Raw genomic sequence first — 7,069 nt, 5'->3', positions numbered from 1 at the left:
CATCGATCGGAGAGCCCATAGGCGCTGTTGTGGTTTCAGCGGGGCCTTCGAGAGCTTGGCTAGGTTTTCAACCAATTGCTCGCGGGTTTTGGCTGCTGATCTGCCTTCGTGCGTGAAGAAAATGCCCAGGTATCTCTATTCATCGGTTCGTTTGAGAGCCGGTACGGTGACCCCCCGTATTTTGAAAGCGCTTCGGTCCACATAGGTTTTCTTCTCTTTCGGCACAGTTTTAATTGCCACCGTCAGACACTTATCCGCGTTCGCCTCGAGACCACAGGAGTACAGAAATTCAGTGACATTGTCAAGCAGAGTTTGCATACCCCCTTTAGTTGATGCAACCAGTATGATGTCATCAGCGAATGCAAGTAAGCACACTCTGATTCCATCCATCTCGACATCAATCTCTTTGGGTATCCTCTTTATCATTTCATCTATGATGAAGTTGAATAAATATGGTGACATGGGATCTCCCTGCTTGAAGCCACATGTTGGGTGGATTTTCCCCGATTCCCATCCACCGTGCTGTAAAATGGTTTTACTCTCATCGTAGAGTCTTGCAATGTACTCCATCATTGGCCCCGGCACGCCTTTTGTGTTAAGAACTTCTTCGAGCGTCTCGAACGTGACCGAGTCGAAAGCCTTTTTCATATCGAGGGAGGCCAGAAAGACCTTTCTGTGTTTCTTCCGGTGGTAACGAAGCACAAGGTCGAGCAGCATCGTGTTGTCCACACATCCGTCAGTGCTACAGAATCTCCTTTGCCTGTCGTCTATTTCGACCGTCTTTAACCGATTTGCGAGTACCTTATGGAATGTCCGCGTGATCACCGACGATATTGTGATCGGGCGAAAATCGCTAGGCTCAGACGCCCCCTTCTTCTTCGGTATAAGCACTGTCCTTGATAGACAGAGCTGTTCTGGTAGCCCGCGGCACCACATAAACAGATTGAACAGCCTTGCTAATATCGTCGGTGATACATTCCGCAGGTCTCTCGCTGAAATCCCATCTGGACCCGCCGAGGTGTTTGTCGGTGGGTAGGCTCTCTGGACTTCCTTATCCTTTACCGGGTTCCATAGGTGTTGTAGGTTGTCGTCCGGTTCAGGTAGATTTGGTGCCAAACCGGTGGACTTACTGAAAACAGCTTCCCAGTAGGGCTCCATTCTATTCTGATCGACCCCGGTATCCTGTTCTAGTTGGTCTGTCAGGATGCGCTTGACACAACTACTTGGCGCTTTCTTCCAGAGGTCTTGGACCCTGGCATATGCTGCACGTCTCATCTTTCTTTTAGGTACATGTTCTCCTGCCCTTTCTACGTTCCGATCCTCGCTCACGATGTTCTTTTTCTTCTTTTCAGAAAATACTTCTTTCAGGAAGAGACCCAGCTCGGTAAGTATCTCCGCTCGTGTTCTATGTGCGACCTGGCTATAGATGGAATTGAGTGTATCAATCCACCTGCCTTCTCCAACCAGAGGAGGCTGGCTGCGCAGGAACTCTTGGATCTTATCAGCCGTCTGCTCCTCTTCAGGCTCCTCCGCACTCCCATACGACTCCCCGGAGCTCTCGGTTTGATCTTCAGGTTGCAACAGGTCTAAGTATTTTTCCACTCTCTTTTTATAGCTAGGTCGCCTTCGATGGCTCTTGATGGCATCCGATGACCGTCCATGGAATACCTTTGCCAGTTTTCGATTGATATTTAATACCTTGTCTTCTTTCAGAATGAGCTCTGCTTCTTTCCTGGCCATCATATTCTTTTCCTCTTCCGACCATCTATCCTTCTTCGTCACCTTAGCCGCTTGTTGTTCGTCATACCAGTCACGATGCCCACGTTGCTCGTGGACTCCACGACCTGTGGCTTTGCTGAAAACTCGAAGACATCCTGCAAAACGACACTCGAAAGCCTCTTCTTCATTTCTGGACTCGGCTGACGATGACTGAGCAGGTTCTGCTGCAGGCACAGCGCGGTCAGTGGACCGGCCGGCAATATGCGCCTTCCGCGCGTTCCTTGTTTCCATTGGACCTGCTTTCTTAGGCGAGAGGGTTAGTAGCCCCAAGGCCCGTACGTAGCCACCATACTCGGCCGCCAGCGTTTCCACTAGCGTTGCCCGACTCTCACCGCAAGGAGGTGTATGGTTGGCACTTGGGCTCCCAGGCTAAAGGTGTTCACGTAGGAGTCCTTGAGGGTCAAGATTAGAGAGTCATAGTTACTGCCGCCGTTTACCCGCGCTTGCTTGAATTTCTTCACGTTGACATTCGGAGCACTGGGCAGAAATCACATTGCGTCAACACCCGCTAGGGCCATCGCGAAGCTTTGTTTTAATAAGACAGTCGAATTCCCCCAGTCCGTGCCAGTTCTGAGCTGACCGTTGAATGGCGGCCGGAGAGGACGACGGCAACGGCGAACCGCCGCCGAAGCCTCGCAGCAAGGAAGATCCGCGGGAGGCCAAGGCACGGGACCGAGCTCGGATCCGGTTATTACCATCACCTCGCCCAGGCCCGGGCACGTCAGCCAAACCCGCTTCCCGACCAAGCCCGACACGCTCCGATCCTCAGAGCCAATCCTTATTCCGAAGTTACGGATCCAATTCGCCGACTTCCCTTACCTACATTAGTCTATCGACTAGAGGCTCTTCACCTTGGAGACCTGCTGCGGATATGGGTACGAACCGGCGCAAGACCTCCACGTGGCCCTCTCCTGGATTTTCAAGGTCCGAGGGGAGAATCCGGACACCGCCGCAACTGCGGTGCTCTTCGCGTTCCAAACCCTATCTCCCTGCTAGAGGATTCCAGGGAACTCGAACGCTTATACAGAAAAGAAAACTCTTTCCTGATCTCCCGACGGCGTCTCCAGGTCTTTTTGGGTTACCCCGACGAACTCTCTTGCGAGGGCCCGACTTGTAAACGGTTCCGCTGCCGGGTTCCGGAATAGGAACCGAATTCCCTTTCGCCCGACGGGTGGGTCACATTTCAAACCGCGCGCGCCCACGCCGGGGGGAACGCCGAGCGAGGCCCGACGTTCGCACAATCACCGGCGTCACGACGCGCGTGTCAGGCATGAAAATACACCAACATCGTCATCGGATTTCTCCTAGGGCTTAGGATCGACTGACTCGTGTGCAACGGCTGTTCACACGGAACCCTTCTCCACGTCAGTCCTCCAGGGCCTCGCTGAAGTATTTGCTACTACCACCAAGATCTGCACCGACGGCGGCTCCAGGCAGGCTCACGCCCAGACCCTTCTGCGCACACCGCCGCGCCGCGACCCTCCTACTCGTCAGGGCTTCATGACGGCCTAGGCCGCCTCGTATGCCGCTGACGGCTGAGTATAGGCGCGACGCTTCAGCGCCATCCATTTTCAGGGCTAGTTGCTACGGCAGGTGAGTTGTTACACACTCCTTAGCAGATTCCGACTTCCATGGCCACCGTCCTGCTATCTTAAGCAACCAACGCCTTTCATGATATCCCATAAGCGTCGACTTTGGCGCCTTAACTCGGCGTTTGGTTTATCCCACAGCGCCAGTTCTGCTTACCAAAAGTGGCCCACTTGGCACTCTGATCCGAGATCTCGTGGCTTCATAGTTCAAGCAAGCCAGAGATCTAACACATTTGAAGTTTGAGAATAGGTTGAGGTCGTTTCGGCCCCAAGGCCTCTTATCATTCGCTTTACCGGATGAGACTCGTGTACGTTTTGTACGCGAGTGCCAGCTATCCTGAGGAAAACTTCGGAGGGAACCAGCTACTAGATGGTTCGATTAGTCTCCCGCCCCTATACCCAGTTCCGACGATCGATTTGCACGTCAGAATCGCTACGGACCTCCATCAGGGTTTCCCCTGATTTCGTCCTGACCGGGCATAGTTCACCATCTTTCGGGTCCCAACGTATACGCTCTGGGTGCGCCTCTTCTCGCAGTAAGAACGAGACGCCCCGGGAGTGCGGGGCCGCATCGTGACGCGGCCCATCCTCCCTCGGTCAGCGCTGGGCTGATTTTTACTTTTATTTCGCCTTTAGGTTTGCTCGTCCCAATGACTCGCGCACATGTTAGACTCCTTGGTCCGTGTTTTAAGACGGGTCCTGAAAGTACCCAAAGCAATAGCGTCGCCGACCGGTATTTGATAATTCGAACGAGCCAGCCAGAGGACATCGCCAGCCAACAGCTGGCCAGGCCCGGGGACGGCGCTGGGTCCGACCACCGGGAATCGCTGACCGCGCTTGCGGCGGGCCCGACGCAGTTTAATGCGGCTCTCTACGGTGCGGGTACCGCCGGGCAGCTGGACGGGCAACCGGTGGTCTGATCCGACGACAACGCCGAGACAGGCAGCCGACCAGGCCTAAGACCGACACCCAACGGGTCGCGACGTCCTACTAGGGGAGAAGTGCACGCCAGCACCGCCGGACATTGCACCGCGACCGAGTGCCGTGGACGCGAGGTCCCGACATCACGAGCCGCGGCGAAGCCTGCGTCGCTGACGATGAATCTCCCCGTTCGATCTTTCGGGCTTCTCAGGTTTACCCATGAACGGTTTTACGTACTCTTGAACTCTCTCTTCAAAGTTCTTTTCAACTTTCCCTCACGGTACTTGTTCGCTATCGGTCTCGTGGTCATATTTAGCCTCAGATGGAGTTTACCACCCACTTAGAGCTGCACTATTAGGCAACCCGACTCTAAGGAGAGATCCTCCTGTGGCGCGTCCCGTCCACTACGGGCCTGGCACCCTCTGCGGGTAAGTGGCCCCATTCAAGAAGGACTTGGACGCGGGCCGACGCCCCGGGATAAGTGGATCCTCCCGAACACTACATTTCCCGGCGGCAGAACCGCGGGATTCAGTGCTGGGCTGTTTCCTGTTAGCTCGCCGCTACTGAGGAAATCCTAGTTAGTTTTTTTTCCTCCGCTTGGTAATATGCTTAATTTCAGCGGGTAGTCTCGCCTGCTCTGAGGTCGTCGTAAGATTGCGAGTTCGTCGTCGGCGACGGCCGTTCGTTCAAGAACAGCACCGTCAACACGGACGAGGACACAACGTATCTTTCGTACGTTCGAGCCACGGAAACGACCGTAAACACGCCCGCCGTATGGGAGACTCGAGAGCCCCCCCGCGGCGAAGCGTGGACGAAACTTCATCGCATGAGCGGCAAACCGACCGCGCGTGGTCTGTGTGTCGCCGTGCCAAATTCGTTCGTTCTCTCGACTATCGCTAGCACCGGAACGTGACGAACGGCAGCGACAGCTCGACCTTGCGATCTGCGGCGACGCGTCGTGACCGTGACATACGTGTTCGTTTAAGGCGACGCGACCCGTTGCCGCGCGACCGGCGCGCGACACGGGCTGCGAACGCCCAGTCATTCGCTCGCGAAGGCACGGTGCGCTGTTCCCCCAGGGGGGTTTTCGCAGCACTGTTGCCTACGAAGCAGTCTGTCGTTGTTAAACGACCCTCAGCCAGGCGTGGTCCGGGAATTGTATCCGTGGACCGCAATGTGCGTTCGAAATGTCGATGTTCATGTGTCCTGCAGTTCACAAGTTGACGCGCAATTAGCTGCGTTCTCCATCGACCCACGAGCCAAGTGATCTACGGTTTAGGGTAATCATATATGTGAATTTTGCATTAAAAATGCTGAAATTACGGTTGTTACCGGCTTTCTGTGGTCGTGAGCGCGGCGCCGCGTGCGTCAGCCCTTGCGCGGTTGCGCGCAGGAAGAAACGCGCGCCGCGCGTCAAATTTCGTTCGTGCGATAGTTCAAGAGCCGACGTCGCCTCGAGTTCACGGGTCGTCTGCCGGAATTAACCGGCGCCGGACCCGATCGGCTCGCAATGCAAACGATTGACAGCGGACGGCAGTGGGACGCGTCGGCGAGTCCCGGGCATCACTGCCCTCGACGCTGACGCGAGCTTCCTCGTACGGGCGAGAATTCTCTCCGAAGCCTACCGCGTTCGCAGCCTGCGTCCGGGGTGTAACGGCGTTGCACCGAGGACACCCGGGCGCAGACAGGCTGCCCGCAAAGGAGCGCTGAGACCGGCTTCGCACGTCTCCCTCGTACGACCTGACCGGGTCGAACGAGTCGAGGCGGACCGCGGAGCGGTCCCCTTTCGGCACCGAGTCGGCCGAAGGCGCGAACGACCCGCCGCTGCTCCGCGCTGGACGCGGAGCGACGGGTCGACGCCTCGGCGCGAGTCGGTCGTCGGGCGGTTTTAGCCGGCGACTGCGCTCGTCGCGACCGCGGCGAACGCCGGACCCATCGGATCCGGCGTCAGCACCGCGTTCGTTGTCACGACGATTGTGTTGCGCGCCTCGGAAACCGGGCCCGACCGTTACGTCGTTCAAACTTTTGTGAAATTTTCGTCGCGACACGTGGGCGTAACACGCCGCTCTCGCGGCGAGACAGCCCCGTGCGCTTACGAGTCACTGCTTTGGCAGTACGAAACGTTAATGATCCTTCCGCAGGTTTACCTACGGAAACCTTGTTACGACTTTTACTTCCTCTAAATGATCAAGTTTGGTCATCTTCCCGGCAACATCGGCAATGCCGAGACATTGCCGCGTACCAGTCCGAAGATCTCACCAAATCATTCAATCGGTAGTAGCGACGGGCGGTGTGTACAAAGGGCAGGGACGTAATCAACGCAAGCTTATGACTCGCGCTTACTGGGAATTCCTCGTTCATAGGAAATAATTGCAAGCCCCAATCCCTAGCACAAAGGAGGTTCAGCGGGTCACCCGGGCCCTTCGGCCAGGAAAGACACGCTGATTCCTTGAGTGTAGCGCGCGTGTGGCCCAGAACATCTGAGGGCATCACAGACCTGTTATTGCTCAATCTCGTGCGGCTAGAAGCCGCCTGTCCCTCTAAGAAGATTTATTTGTACGCCGGTAGTAAAAACCGCCCGACCGAGGCCGGGGGCCTTCGAGATACCGGATGGTACGCCTATTTAGCAGGCTAGAGTCTCGTTTGTTATCGAAATTAACCAGACAAATGGCTTCACCAACCAAGAACGGCCATGCACCACCACCCACCGAAACCCAAAAGCTTTGGTTTCCCGGAAGCTGCCCGCCGAGTCATCGAAGGAACTTCGGCGGATCGCTAGC

At 55.9% G+C, this 7,069-nt stretch overlaps 1 non-coding gene and 1 pseudogene across 1 annotated transcript; both read right to left on the bottom strand.

Annotated features, from left to right (window-relative positions):
* Positions 1-4,935, bottom strand: part of LOC124218366 (large subunit ribosomal RNA) — a 7,457-nt pseudogene extending 2,522 nt beyond the window's left edge.
* Positions 4,936-5,417: 482 nt separating this feature from the next.
* Positions 5,418-5,572, bottom strand: LOC124218321 (5.8S ribosomal RNA). The gene has a single exon (XR_011177070.1). It is a non-coding gene; the product is annotated as a 5.8S ribosomal RNA (ribosomal RNA).
* Between the last annotated feature and the right edge of the window lie 1,497 nt (positions 5,573-7,069).

This window comes from Neodiprion pinetum, chromosome 4, assembly GCF_021155775.2.
Source record: "Neodiprion pinetum isolate iyNeoPine1 chromosome 4, iyNeoPine1.2, whole genome shotgun sequence".
In the NCBI taxonomy this organism is placed as follows: domain Eukaryota; kingdom Metazoa; phylum Arthropoda; class Insecta; order Hymenoptera; family Diprionidae; genus Neodiprion; species Neodiprion pinetum.
The sequence above is the reverse complement of the archived record's forward strand: the minus strand, read 5'-3'. Positions and strand labels throughout refer to the sequence as shown.